We start from the raw sequence: 16,692 nt of genomic DNA on the forward strand, positions 1-16,692 counted from the left end.
AAACCAACCTCATCAAAAAGTGGGCAAAGTATGTGAACAGACACTTCTCATAAGAAGACATTTATGTGGCCAAAAAACATATGAAGAAAAGCTCACCATCCCTGGTAATTAGGGAAATGCAAATCAAAACCACTTTGAGGTACCATCTCATGCCAGTTAGAATGGCAATCATTAAAAAGTCAGGAAACAATAGATGCTGGAGAGGATGTGGAGAAATAGGAATGATTTTACATGGTTGGTGGGAGTGTAAATTAGCCAACCATTGTGGAAGACAGTGTGGAGATTCCTCAAGGATCTAGAACCACAAATACCATTACTGGGTATACACCCAAAGGATTATAAATCATTCTACTATAAAGACACATGGACACGTATGTTTATTGTAGCACTGTTCACAATAGCAAAGACTTGGAACCAATTCAAATGCCCATCAATGATAGACTGGATAAAGAAAATGTGGCACATATACACCATGGAATACTATGCAGCCATAAAAAAGGATGAGTTCATGTCCTTTGCAGGGACATGGATGAAGCTGGAAACCATCATACTCAGCAAACTAACACAGAAACAAAAAACCAAACACCGTATGTTCTCATTCCTAAGTGGGAGTTGAACAAGGAGAACACATGGACACAGGGTAGGGAACATCACACACCGGGGCCTGTCAGGGGTCAGGGGGCTAGGGGAGGTATAGCATTAGGATAAACACCTAGTGTAGATCATGGGTTGATGGGTTCAGCAAACCACCATGGCACGTGTATACCTATGTAACAAACCTGCACATTCTGCACATGTATCTCAGAATTTAAAGTACACAATAAAAAAGAAACAAATCATTTCCCCTCATTATTCAAAAACTATACAGTATTTACATCTATGTGCAAAACGCTGATCTATGTGATATACAAATACGACTCAAGAAACTTTGAGAAACTTAATAAAGAACATGTCAATTATTGACATCTATATAAAACAAGTATATTATGAGGCACATTATGGCACAATATAGTTAGTCTCATGAAGAAAGCATAACAAAATTCTTATAGCTGAGCGGAAAGAAATCACACTGGGCTGTCAGCCACATGTAAAGCTCATAGCAATTGTTATCTCATAGCAATCTACAGGACAATAAATTGTCCTAAGCCAAGGGTCATAAAAAATGAGGACTTCAACCCATTCTTATCTAGATCAGCTGTGGACACCTCTATAAGAAGATTCAGTTCTCAGAGTCCTCCTTCTCCACTAATAGACCTTAACAGATTTCTTATTCTGCCACTTAGTCTATCTCAGAGAAGGATGCTGGTGAATTTCACAGAGCTGAGTCACAGGCACATTCTGCAAAGCAGCTCCTCCCCTTATCTGACAGTCACGAGGCACTTACTAGAAAGCAGTTTCTGGTTTATACCCTTTCTATTATGATAACTGTCGAAATAACCAGCTCATTACAGAGCCCACTCACGTGAAAAATTCACAGCAAGACCTACTTATTAAATCAGAGCAAAAGGAGGGCTGCTCTTATTCCTGTGCCCAGGTCACGCTAAGCTATATTTATATTTCAAATTCAATCTATCTCTAAATGAAAGACAAAATGGTATATTTAGAAGAAGTCTATGAAATATCTCTTTTTAAACCTTAAAAGAGTAATTTTTTTTATTGGATTTTTGCTCTTGTTGCCCAGGCTGGAGTGCAATGGTGTGATTTCAGCTCACTGCAACCTCCGCCTCCTAGTTTCAAGCAATTCTCCTGTCTCAGCCTCACAAGTAGCTAGGATTACAGGCATGCGCCACCACGCCCAGCTATTTTTTTTTTGTATTTAGTAGAGACGGGGTTTTACCATGTTGGCCAGGCTGGTCACGAACTCCTGACCTCGGGTGTTCCACCCACCTCAGCCTCCGAAGTGCTGGGATTACAGGCATGTGCCACCGTGCCCGGCCTAAAAGAGTAAATTTTCAAAGAACATGATCCTAAAACTGCCTTTTGCATGATTTTTTATTAAGAACATTAACCTGGTTTATAACCAACTAAAGGAATGACAGTTTAGGCTCAGATGTTTTTAGAAACTGCACATAACTTTTATCCTGGGAACATGTAGTGAACCCTGATTGTACTACGTATGTATTTTTCTTCTCACCATTGCCTTCCCAGGGATAGGGCTAGTAGCATTCTAAAGAAAATTGTATTATTGCTCTGCCTTGTAAAGTCAACTGCTTACAGTTGAAGGATTCATACCCAGTGGTTTTAAGACTTACTCCCTGACACACCAAGAAGTAAGGAAAAAATTTTACTCAGGTCCTCATGTGAGCCATGAGATGTTAAGGGAGTATAGAATGTAGGTTAAACCTGGGGCTCTGAGGTCAATCTTACTGAGTTTGAACCCCAGGTCTACCACTTACTTCTCTGCAGTAAAATGGGTGGTAAAAGTCCTCCCACTTGGGGTTGGAGGGAACATTAAATGAGATATCGCATGCATGGGGCATTGTCCATTGTAAGTGCTAGCCATTGACAAAGAACTTCTGAAAGCACTCTTCATACAACCCCCTTTGCTGGGAAAAAGGTTTCATCTACCAAATCTCCTAGGAAAGTTGAATTGCTTCTTGCCTACTTTTCTGATATTTTGTAAGTAACAACTCCTAATAAAACAATTTACCTGAGCAAATGGGTACTATGTTAGAAGACTAAATCCTTTCTGTATTCTAGGGGTCATATGAACATTAGCAATGTTTTAACTGAAATGCCTGGGAGAAGGACTAAGTTACTCTAGTAAGAATATAAAAGAGGTGTGTTTTGTCAGGGTGAATATCACATTGCAAACATGGCTGTCTGCTTGCATTGCTGCTGAGGGCTGACACTAAAAGCAATATTACTGTTCTAAAGCTGATTAGTTTTCTTAAAAATACCATCAATCAAGCTCAGTGAGAAAGAGGAAGAGATGATTCTGCCAGATGTGTTTATGTTAACATAATATTGGCCAGAGAAAGCACTGTTCCAGAGAAAATGTGAGGCTCAGCCTGGTATCAGTGTCAGAGTTTGAACATGTTTCATGATAGCCTCCACTTGATTAATGGTATTATTTTTGGCATAGCAGTCTTGAGCTTCTCACTCACTATGTGCTCAGAGGTCTTCAAATCTCTTTATTAATGTAGAACGTGATTTAACTAGTGTAAAAATGGAACCCCAAAACACAGAGGCTTAAATAATATAACACTTTATTTCTTTCTCACATAAAAGTTTAAAAGTGAAGAGTCCAGGACTAATGGGGTACACTTGATACTCTCAACATGAATTCCAGATGGGGTCCAAGGCAGCAGATCCAATGCATACTACTTCTGCCAGCAGTGAAAGGAAAGAGGAGAAACAAACAACTTCTGTTGTAGGAAATATTCCTCATGTAATTTCTGCTTATGTGTTAATTAGCCTGAGAGAAACCAAATCTCTCTACCTAGCTGCAAGGGAGTCTAGCTTATTGTCTGTGTGTCCAGCTGTAAGTGACATGATTCCATTATTGCAAGGAAGAGAGAGCAAATGAAAATTGGGGATAAGCATCAACTTCTAGTACAGGTTCCTCACACAAAGTCAATAATTTAGTTTCTATTGCATTCATACTTGCTTTGCTCAATAAACTTTTTATATGAACCATTCTAGCTATAATTGTCACCATGCGAAAATCCATTTCTTGTACTTATTTTCCTCTTTACACTTTTGCTATTGGTGGTACCTTTCCCTAAATAATATTTAGCTCTCAAAATCCTATCTTTTTTAAGACTGTGAAGGCTTATGTCTAGGTATGCAATAATCCAGGAACTTGCCTTAAAGGAAAACAATATAGAAGTAAAGTAAGCCAAATGGGACCTGTTTACTAGGGCAAAGAACTGGAAGCCACCACAGTCAGGGCAGTCAGACAACCCAACAGGCTAAACAAATATCAGGATCTTCTTAACTAGCAGGGCATAGCTTTAGGTAAGCTCAACATTTTGGCTATGTCTAGTTAAAAACTAACACAGAGTGTTAGAATAATTAGATTTTTCCCTTAGAAAATGAGCCCAAGAAAATATTTAGAGGGAGTGGGTAAAAAAAGGTGTAACACTGTAATTTCTTTACTTTCTGGGACAGCCAAGAAAGTAAGCTGCTTGGGACTCTACAAATAGTAGAGTCAGCTTATGGCCTCTATTAAGCCTTTCCCAGGGCAACATTGTGATTGGATGTGGTGAGAATACTTGATCCTGGCCATGCCTCTCTTTTTTCTCTCCTCCCAACTTTATAGAGGTATAATTGGTATATAAAAACTGCACATAAGTAATGTATACAATTTATGAGTTTGAACGTATGTATGCATTCATGTTACCATTACCACAATCAAGGCAATAAACAAATTCATAACCTCCAAAAGTTTTTTAATCTCCCTGTTTTTTTTGGTGGTAAAAATACTGGACATGAGATTGAGAATGACCGTTTTAAAAAATTTCTAAGTGCACAATATTTGTTAATTATAGGCATTATGTTGTACAGAAGATCTCTGGAAGTACTTATCTTGTATAGTATAACTGTAACTTCATACCCATTGAACAACATCTTCCCATATCCCCCTCTTCTCAGCTCCACCATTCTATTGTCTGCTTCTATATGTTTGACATTTTAGATGCCTCAAACAAGAGGAATCATGTAGTACATGTCTTCTACATGTGGTTTCTTTCACTTAGCATTAATGTCCTCCAGGTTCATGGATATTGTCACATATGGTAAGATTTCCTTCTTTTTCAAGGCTGAATAATATTCTATTGAATACATATATACATGTTTTCTATATTGTCTCATCCATTGATGGGCATTCAGGTTGTTTCCATATCTTGGCTATTGTGGATAAGGCTGCAATGAATATGGGTGTGTAGATATCCCTTAAAGATTCTGATTTCAATATTCTTGGAAATATATCTGGAAAGGGAGTATAGGCTAGATCATATGGTTGTTCTATTATTAATTTTTTGAGGAACCTGCACACTGCTTTTTGTCATGACTGTACCATTTTATATTCCTGCTATCAGTGTACAAAGGTTCCAACTTCTCCACAACCTTGCCAACACTTGTTATCTTTTGTTTTGTTTTTTAATAATAGCCATGCTAATAGGTGTGAGATGATATCTCATTGTGGTTTTGAAGTACATTTCCATGATAATTAGTGATGTTGAGCAAATTCTCATGTACCTGTTTGCCATCTGGATGTCTCTTTGGGAGAAATGTCCATTCAAGTCCTTGCCCATTTTTTGAGTCAGGTTGGTTTGTTGTTGTTGTTGTTGAGTTTTAGGAGTTCCTTATATATTTTGGAAATTAATTCTTTATTATATACACACTTTACAAATTTTCTACCATCCCGTAGGTTTCCCTTTCACTCTGTTGATTGTTTCCTTTACTGTGCAAACTATTTTAAGTTTGATGTAGTACCACTTATCTATTTTTGCTTTTGTTGCCTGTGTTTTGGGTGTCATATCCAAGACATCATTGTCAAGACCAATGTCAAAATGATGTTTCCCTATTTTTTATAGGAGTTTTACTGCTTCAGATCTTATGTTAAAATCTTTAATTCATTTGAGTTAATTTTTATGTGTGGTATAAAATAAGAATCTAATTTTGTTCTTTTGTATATAGATAAGTAGTTTTCCCAACACCAATTATTGAAGAAACTATCATCCTTTCCCCATTGTGCATTCATGGCGTCCTTGTTGAAAATCAGTTGACCATACATGAGTGAGTTTATTTCTGGGCTTTCTATTTTGTTCCATTGGTCTGTATGGCTGTTTTATACCAGTAGCATATTGCTTTCAATATTGTAGCTTTATCATATATTTTGGAATCTGGAAGTGTGACACCTCCAGCCTTATTCTCATTCTAAATTGCTTTGGCTATTCTGAGTCTTTTGTGGTTTCATATGAATTTTAGGATTGTTTTTGTCTGTTTCCATTAAAAGTGTCTTTGGGATTTCGATAGGGCTTGTAATGAATCTAAAGATTACTCTGACTTATATAGATAGTTTAACAGTATTAATTCTTCCAATCTATGAGCATTGGAGGTCTTTCCATTTATTTGTTTCTACTTCAGTTTCTTTTATCAGTGCTTTATAGTTTTCAGTATACAAGCCTTCCACCTTCTTGGTTATGTGTAATCCTAAGTATTTTCTTTCTTTTTTGTTTTCCAACTTTATTGAAGTATAGATAACAAAATTGTACATATTTAAAGTGTACAATTTAATGATTTAATATATATATACATTGTAAAATACGCACCACAATCAGGCTTATTAACATATTTATCACCTCACATAGTTACCTGTGTGTGTGTGTGTGTGTGTGTGTGTGTGTGTGTGCATATGCTGAGAACACTTATCATCTACTCTTTGCAAATTTTAAATATAAAATACAATATTTTTAACTATAGTCACATTATTATACATCAGACTTCCAAAATTTACTCAACTTGCATAACCGAAATTGTATTTTATTTTTTGCATTATTTTACTATATTCCTTTTGATGCTATCGTAACTGTGATTGTGTTAATTTCTTTTTCATATAGCTTTTTGTTGGTGTATATAAACACACTGGATTTTGGTGTGTTGATTTTATTTCCTATAACTTTAGTGAATTTATTACTTCTAATAATTCATTTTCTGTGGATTTTTAGAGATTTCTACATATGAGATCATGCCATCTGCAAGCAGAGATAATTTTTCTTCTTCCTTTTTGATTTATATGAATGATTTTGTTTTACTTGCCTAATTGTTCTATCCAGAATTTACAGTATAAGATTGAATAGAAGTGGTGAGAGTGAGCATTCTTGCCTTGCTCCAGATCTTAGAGGAAAAGGTTTGAGGTTTTCACTGTTGAGTATGATGTTAGCTGTGGATTTTGTGTATATGGCCTTTATTGTATTGAGATAAGTCCCTTCTCCACGTAATTTATTGAGAATTTTTATCATGAGAGGGTAGGCTAAAGTCCCTACTGGATACTCGAGACTTTGTTTGAGGTACATCACAGTCAGAGACCCTTCTTCTGACATATTCTTTGCCACCTCTGTTCCTCTCATAAGTGTCAGAACTGTATCATGCTCTTAAGGTGTTTATCTGGCCACCTCTCCTCACTCTTTCCTTTATCTTTTATAAGCATTCCTTTCAATCATACTTTTGGAATTATGATTCCATCCTGGTGTCTACTTTTTGAAGAACCTGCACTGACTCCACTCCTATTGAAGTTTTCAAGAACTAGTTATGGAAGGATGTCTGAGAACGCATTCTATGGCATAGGGAAGATACTCCTATCTGATGCAAAGTCTTAGCATAAGGGATTCCTGAGAAATAAGAATATTGTACAGGATAAGAAAAGAAAATCCCATTCTTTATGGCCTGGGGAATTGTGAACAAAATATAGATGTAGGACAGGCAAAGTGTCAGGAGCATACATGAACATTCTGTTGGGAGAGTCAATCCATTATGGGAAATGAATATCCCTGCATATTCTTGCAGGATGTGGCAAGAATGCAAAGACTAATATATAGTTACTTGGGCCACCTCTCAGCATTATATTGGCTGCAAGAAATCTAGAAAGATGATATAAACTATTTCTACAGAAGAAAGACAAGGTTTAATATAAAAGCAGCAGATTCCCCAAGATCAATTTTTATCAGCTGTGAATCCAATCCATTGTGTGTTCAGTATTTACCTGGGCCATTTTTTTTTCACCTCCATAGAACTTGGGTGACAAGAGAAACCAGTCCCAGCATGATACTCATGCTGCTTGTTGTGTTATTACTCCTCTGTGTCTGGTCCAAGAACCTTGTGTCTTCTGACAGCACCTGCATTAGTAATGTGACAGGCTAGCTTAATAACTTCTAAGTAGAGCAAAATCCTAGGTATTGATCATTCTCCCTCTCCATTGCTTTACAGCCCCAAGCCATAAAAAATGAGCAATTAGGAGATGTTCCTGCAGGTAGAAGAACCCACATCTCATATAAAAGAAATGGAGAAGGCTGCCTTATAAATGATCCATACATCAACTTGGGACTAGGTCTCATTAAAGAAACCTAGTGGCACAGGGAGAGGTTAAGTGGACAGAGGTCCGGACATTAACTCGTAAAATGCACATGATTTTCCATGAATTGAAGAAAATTACCAGAATTTCTTGTACGCTCTGTGGAGAAAAGTAAAAGGAAGCCAAAGATACTGGCAGTTAACTCATCAGAAGAGGCAATGTAGTACTACAAGTAGACTATCTGGGCTGAACATTGAGTGAGGGGCATAGACAGATATTAGAGTAACTTACTACCAGAGATTTTGGGGGTTGAGTCATCAAGATCTTGAGAGAAAATGTTTGGCATTGTAATTCAGCTGAAGATTCTGGGATCCCAAGGGCACCCTAAGGCATGACTTGGAAACGAAGATACAGTCATTCACAATGACACATGATCACGTAAGTCTTCCTTCCCACATACCCCTGGGTGCTCCTGAGAGAACTTGGGTCGAGATAGCACTTGTGAGCATTAGTGAGCAAAAGGGATTGAGGCCAAACTGAAAGGACTGTCAAAGTCATGTCATCATACTAAATTGTAATCGAAAGTGCTAAAAAGTGTTTTTCCTAATATCTAGGTTCTGGAAGCTTGTTAAAAAGACCCAGGCATTGACATAGACAGTAAATAATCACGTTTTCTCTGCTTGTCTGCACTGCCATGTAAGTGGATTTGTGTCTCTATCTTATAACATGCCAGGAGATGAGGATCACAAGGTAAAAAAGTAAAATCAGCTTAATTTAATCAGAGAGTTTTCTCAGTTTGGTGCATAGCATAGAACACATGAGAGGTAATGCAGGAGCCTTGAATGTCAGCAAAGAAGTTTTTGTTTCATTCGGTACAAAAAGTAGAGCTTTTGGAGGGTTTTTTTTAAGGATAATTAGTAATAGAATTTGAAGAAGTTTCCTCAATTAAAAATACATCTATACTTACATATGCCAAAAGGATTAGAAGAAGAATTACATGAGGCAGGAGACTGCTATTAAAAGCCTGCATTGAGGCAGTCCTTTGGTGCAGAAATAATTTTTTACATAATGCAAAGAAAGCCTTGTACTCTATGGAATATAATATCTACCACATGCCTCGAAGTTAGATAATGAAGAAATATATGTAGCATAACAAATAGTGATCTCCTCAATAAAGTGCTTTCATTTCTCATTTATGGATTCTCTGAAAACATTCTGTAGTATTCTTCTGCTATATTGGGCTATATCATAAAATGTGGCAAGATGAATGAAGTTTTAAAGTTTCCTGTTTAGAAATGCTTTGACTGCTTGTCTACATATAGAATGTGACAAACTGGAATAAATTTACAGTGTTCCAATATGTGTATTCTACAAATGGAATTAATTAATTGAAGAAATGAGACATTCTCACATTTAAAAATATACTCTAATTTTCAGTTTTCTACCAAGAATATACCTGCAATAACACTCCTGATGGAATAACAATGATAGAATAAACTTCCATTGATGCACAACTTTTACAAATGAGTTTATATTTGACATATTATTCCAGTCATTATAATACACAGGTTAATAAAGCATATACTAACCAAATAAGAATTTCAAATTGTTGAAGATGACATTGCAGTAAAATATATTAGCATTAAGATTAGTTTGCATATAATTAAATCTTTGGGAATTTAGATGACATTTTATGATGATATAACATAGGAAATCCTTCAAACCCACGCCCAAAGGAGTAAGTTGCATTCCTTTGCAAAATAGTCTAACTCAAAAGGTACTACCCCTAAGAAAATAATGTTATAAACAGCTATTGGATTACTTTGAGAGCCCATAAGAACCTTTTTAGCTGATATGTCCTTGAAATACTTCACCTATAGTAACTAGCTTTCTATGAGTGGAGGCCTCAAATGCAGAAAGAAGAAGGCATTGGAATCAGAGAACTCAGGAAGTGGACAATAGGAGACATAAAGGGGTTCTATAAAGCACATTTAAATTGTACCCCTTTTTCCTGAATAAAGGGCAAACGAAACATAAGGAACATTGTATAATATCCTTGTATTAACTCCTAGTTTCTTTTTCCTTACCCCTAGGAGCACCTTTCTCCTTTGTTACTGTCAATGTCTCAACCTAGGCCTTAATTTTCCCTAAAAGTGTTCTATTCTAAAAGACCAAACACCTATTTATAATTTTCCTCTACTTGTCCCCTCTGCCGCAATCCCCAATCAAAAATGTCCTTTTAGTAGTTCAGGTGGCCCCGGCTGTTAGCTTGATCTAACTGATACTGCTTGTATGAATTCCAGCCCACCCAATTCTTAAGTCATTCGCATTTTAAAGAAGTGTGCATAATAAATCAAAGGCATCATTATTTGAAAGAATTTTAAAAACTAGAGCAAAAGGCTTTCATATTTTCAAAATGTTTCACATTTTGGGACAGGGATATACCATCAAGCGTGGGAGTTTAGCCTGGTTCAGCCAACCTAACTTTTTTTTTTTAATAGCTGATTATCTTCATCAAAAAGTGCCAAGGTAATTTCAATAGGAGAATTATTTTTCAACAAATGATTAGATAGTCATATGAAAAGAAAGAAATCTTGACACCTGCTTCCAGCATATACAAAATTAATTATAGATATAAATGTAATAACTAATACTAGAAAACTTTTAGAATAAAATATTGTGGAAATCTTAGTAATATTCTGGATGGCAAAAAATTCTTAAATTCAAAATAAAGTTTGAAATGTCAGTAAATTAGATTTATAAAAAATATTGCTGTTCATAAGACATTGTTACCAAAGTGAACAAAAACGCCCATAGACTGAAAAATTTACACAACCTGTATCTGACAAAAGCCTTGGGTCTGAATTGTATTAAGAGCTCTTACAATTTAATGAAAACAAGTTAAACAATTCAATAAAAATAGGCAAAACATTTGAACAGTCATGGGCCCAAAGAAGACATGAAAAGATGCTCAGCATCATTGGTCATTTGGAAAATGCAAATTAAAAGTCACCATGAGGGCTGGGCATACTGGCTCATGCTTGTAATCTTACTACTTTGGGAGGCCGAGGCGGGTGGATCACTTGAGGACAGGAGTTCGAGACCAGCCTGGTCAACATGGCGAAACCCCATCTGTACTAAAAATAAAAAAAATCAGCCAGGCATGGTGACACATGCCTGTAATCTCAGCTACTTGGGAGGCTGAGGCAGGAGAATCGCTTGAACCCGGGAGGTGGAGGTTGCAGTGAGCCAAGATAGTGCCACTGCACTCCAGCCTGGGTGACAGAGAAAGACTCTGTCTCAAAAAGAAAAAAAAGTCACCATAAGCTGTCACTTCATACTTAATAGAATGGCTAAAATTAAAAAGACAATATATCAAGTGTTAGGATACACAAGAAATAGAACTTTCATACACTGCTGGTGAAAATGTGAAATTGTATAATCATTTTGGAAAACTATTTGGTAGCTTATTTGAAAGTTAAATAACCATCAACTACACAATTTGGAAATTCCTAAGTATTTACCTGAGAGAAATAAATGTATATGTCCACGTAATGACTTGCACATGTTCAAAGTAGCTTTATTTGTAGTAGACAAAAGCTGGAAACAACTAAAATGTCCATCAAAATTTTCTATATCCATTATAGTAGAATACTGCTCAGTAATATAAATGAGTAAACTATTGGGAAACTAAAAAATATGGAAGAATTTGGAAAGAATGATGTTGAGTTAAAGAAGCTAGGCAAATAGAAGACAAACTGCATGTTTCTACGTATATGATTATATAAAATGCTAATCAAACTAATCAATAGTGTCAGAAAACAGAAGAGTGGTTTCCTGGGTAGTGGATGAGGAAGTGGAGAGAGAAACTAATTTAAAAGGGCACAAGAAGCTTTAGGGATAATAGATATATTCATTATTTTGACAGTGGTGGGCTCACAGATGTATAGGTGAGTCAAAATTTACCAAATCATATAATTTAAATTTGTGCAGTTTATTTCACATCAACTGTACATCAATAAACTTGTAAAAAATTTAAAGAAAAGGTAATTTGGTCTCCATACTAAAGTGTTGGATTTTTCTGCAGAAGATATTTGAACATGGTCTTTTCATTGAAATCCCATTTTAAAGGATGAAACATTGTTATAAATGGTATGTGTTTCAAAATCATCTCGTCCAACCACCTCATTTTACATATTTGGAAGCTGAAACATATTTTACATGTTTGGAAGCAAAGAAACGAAGAGGTTTTTCTAGTTCTATCAAAATGAGAACTAGAGCTCTGATCTTCTGGCTCAGGCCAGGGCTCCTTTCAGACATTCTGGAGATTTTGCTTTGTAGTCCATGAGACTAAATTTCCTAACAGTGACAGGAACAGATGTTCTAAGAGTGCTCCTGAAGTGTCCCCACTTTTGCCATCTGTTCTTCAAAGATTGCACAACAAGAAAAAAATGTACTCTCTTTTTATGTCTTGTAAAATGTAACTGAATATTCTTTGTGGTCTTCATATTTTTCCCATTTTGTTGTAATTATTTATAATGAATCTATCCATGATTAACCTATCCTCAGAAAGCACTCTCAAATATGACTTTCTCATAAACTATTGTAGCAGAATTTCAAACATGTAGAATGCACCAAAAACAAAACAAAACAAAACAAAAAAACCCTGATTTTTTAACATTGTCTGAGTATAGTATTTGGTCAAAACTTGGATTCTTAGGTTGGGAGTTAATTCTCTAAATTTTCATTTCAGGAAGTAGGAAAAGCCTATCCCACACCAGTGTTACTTATTTTAATTTAAATGTTGGTTTTCCACCTACTTTTTGTTACCTCAACAGATGATGTCTGTAGCTGATCTTGACGTTTTTCTAACAAACAGCTGTCTCTCCCTCTCTCCCGCTCTCTTTCTTACAGATATACTTTGTCTTCTATTATAAGATTAGAAATGAGCTTTTCCAGATTTCCTGATAAGGGTATTTACCCAATCCTGGTATGGAAGTCTTGTGGGGCTTTGGTGTGGTTGGGGTAGAGGATGTGCAGATAATCTTAAGTACTACCATTTGTACCTGTGTGGGCGTAAAAAGTAGATACCTAGAGCACCTGCCTGAGGACAAAGCCAATTCACAGGACAGCAGAGAGGAGACATGGAAATTACCTGAGCTTTGGAAAATGTTCTTCTGGTCACCGAATCAACCAGCCCTGAGACTGCCTTCCTTTGGATTTCTAGTTACATTAGGGAATACATATCCTCTTCATTTAAATAACTTCTTATTGGTATTTTGTTACTTGAATCTAAATGATGTTATCCTCTGACTGATTTGTTCATTCATCATCCACTCATTCATTTATTCTTTTATTCAGCTAAAGCAACGAATTTTTATTTTTATTATTATTATTATTTTTTTTAATTTGCATTTCTTTTTTTTTTTTTAATTATACTTTAAGTTTTAGGGTACATGTGCACATTGTGCAGGTTAGTTACATATGTATACATGTGCCATGCTGGTGTGCTTCACCCACTAACTCGTCATCTAGCATTAGGTATATCTCCCAATGCTATCCCTCCCCCCTCCCCCCTCCCCACCACAGTCCCCAGAGTGTGATATTCCCCTTCCTGTGTCCATGTGATCTCATTGTTCAATTCCCACCTATGAGTGAGAATATGCGGTGTTTGGTTTTTTGTTCTTGCGATAGTTTACTGAGAATGATGGTTTCCAATTTCATCCATGTCCCTACAAAGGATATGAACTCATCATTTTTTATGGCTGCATAGTATTCCATGGTGTATATGTGCCACATTTTCTTAATCCAGTCTATCATTGTTGGACATTTGGGTTGGTTCCAAGTCTTTGCTATTGTGAATAATGCCGCAATAAACATACGTGTGCATGTGTCTTTATAGCAGCATGATTTATAGTCACTTGGGTATATACCCAGTAATGGGATGGCTGGGTCAAATGGTATTTCTAGTTCTAGATCCCTGAGGAATCGCCACACTGACTTCCACAATGGTTGAACTAGTTTACAGTCCCACCAACAGTGTAAAAGTGTTCCTATTTCTCCACATCCTCTCCAGCACCTGTTGTTTCCTGACTTTTTAATGATTGCCATTCTAACTGGTGTGAGATGATATCTCATAGTGGTTTTAGGCGTTGGCAAGGACTTCATGTCTAAAACACCAAAAGCAATGGCAACAAAAGCCAAAATTGACAAATGGGATCTAATTAAACTAAAGAGCTTCTGCACAGCAAAAGAAACTACCATCAGAGTCAATAGGCAACCTACAACATGGGAGAAAATTTTCGCAACCTACTCATCTGACAAAGGGCTAATATCCAGAATCTACAGTGAACTCAAACAAATTTACAAGAAAAAAACAAACAACCCCATCAAAAAGTGGGCGAAGGACATGAACAGACACTTCTCAAAAGAAGACATTTATGCAGCCAAAAAACACATGAAAAAATGCTCATCATCACTGGCCATCAGAGAAATGCAAATTAAAGCAATGAATTTTATGTTTTCATCCTGGGCTAGAGGAGCAATGAACCAAGATATCTATAGATTGCTAAAATGAATGCAAATTTTCATTCTGATTATAGTCACATTCTGAGGCTCTGCCGGGACATATACAGTATTTTATGTTAAATTTCATCCCATAAGATGTACAGTGTGTTCTTTACAAGAATGCACAAAATTTGATGAACAGAATTGTTTTCTCTTCTCATTCTGCATCTTCTTTTTACCTTTAAAAAGTCATTTAACATCATTGGTCATATGTCTTAATTTATAATGTGATATATTTTACTAGTACAGTTGTTCTTGACCTTCAGGTCAATTATCCTTTTAATAATTAATAAAAGCTATGGACCTTCAGAACGTCATACCTGAGGCTACTTTTCATCACTTTTCCTGGATATCATTATTTACTTAACTTTAGATATCTTGAGATGTTTTGAAATATTTTGTTTGTGGGTTCTAATATTTCTGTTTATCCTTAATCTCCCCACCTTTCTCTGTGCTTTCTTGTGTGTATTAATCTGCTTAGTCTGTTATAACAAAATGTCATAGACTGGGTGCCTTAAACAACGGACACATTTCTCACAGTTGTGGAGGCTGGGAAGTCCAAGATCAAGGTACCAGCAGATTTGGTTCCTGGTGAGGGCCATCTTCCTGGTTTGCAGATGGTACCTTTCCAGTCTTCTCTCTCTCTCTCTCTCTTTCTCTCTCTCTCTGTCTCTCTCTCCCTGTCTCTCTCTCTCTCCCTCCCTCCCTTCCTCTTCTTATAAAGCTACTAATCCCATCATGAGGTCCCCATTCTCATGACCTCATCTAACCATAATTACCCTCCCCAAACTCCATCTCCAAATACTACCACATTGGGGGTCAGGACTTCAACATGTGAATTAGGGGTGACCAGAGAGATGTGACAGAATTCAGTCTTTAGTACTTTGCCTGTAGCTTTTATTTTGCTTCCACCTCCTTATCCCTACCTCAGGGCTACTAAACCAGAAAAGGTTCTTTGGCTATTCTAGGCTCTAGTACTGAGATGACTTGGGCGTCTCATATTCCAGGGATCCCAGGTCATGAAGAGAAGTGAAGAGGAAAAGGGGGTTAAGGCAGTCCTGGGACCTGCAATGAGTCTGTGTCCTAGCCTTAGCTGGCTTTACATGCAGCTCCTATATGACAAAACCCCAGGCAATGGTAGGTACCCAGATTTCAGGCTTCTGTATCTGCCCAAAGCAGTGAGAAGTCCTAACATTTCACCTGGCATCTATCATACGTATTCCTTTCATTGTGCAGGATCTGGGCTTCCTGCTGCCACTATCTTCTGCTGAACACGTGTCCAGATTTATGGCTTCAAGCCCAATCATTGCCTTGCATTTATGTTCCATTACTGGTTCATAAACCATATCAACCAAGCAAAAGCCATGAATGGCTTCAAGTAGAGTTATACAAGGATTGAATTTGTGGTAGAAAGATGACTTTGGCTGCTGGGTAAAGATGGATGAGAAGAAGGCAAATGTAGGGGCAGATTCATAAAGATGTTATGCTTCTATGTTGATCTCTTTCTTTTTTGTTAAATTATTTCTCTTTTTATATACCATTTATTATTGCTACATTATTGCAACTCCTCTGAATCAAAGCCTGGCTTCTAAATGTCATCCTGACCAGGAGTCTCAACATTCATAATTAGAAGTCCAGTTGATTCTTGAACAATGCAGGTTTGAACTGCAAAGGCACATCTATATGTGAATTGTTTTCAACCAAATGCAGATGGAAAATAAAGTATTTATAAGATATGAAACCCACATACAGAGAGGCAGGAGACTTTTCTTGTATTTTAATTCACAGGGCTGACCGGAAGACTTGAGTATTCATGAATTTTGCTATACATGGGAGCCCTGGACCTAATCCCCTGTGTATACCAACTGTACTTCTGAAAGATTAAATACTTGTATTAAACTACACTGTTGTTGCATTTCATGCGCTATAAAGTAAAATGAAGATTTGGGATTTTTTTCCAATAAACACTGCAAACATAGTCTCTAAAAACATAATTTAATTTTTATTTATCTGTGTAATAATGGGATTATTAACATTTCTAGACTTTATACAGTGCCTGGTTCAGTGCCTGGCATACTGTTTTTGAATAAAAAGATGGGTGGATACCT

This window comes from Pan paniscus, chromosome 6 (genome assembly GCF_029289425.2).
Source record: "Pan paniscus chromosome 6, NHGRI_mPanPan1-v2.0_pri, whole genome shotgun sequence".
Classification (NCBI taxonomy): Eukaryota; Metazoa; Chordata; class Mammalia; order Primates; family Hominidae; genus Pan; species Pan paniscus.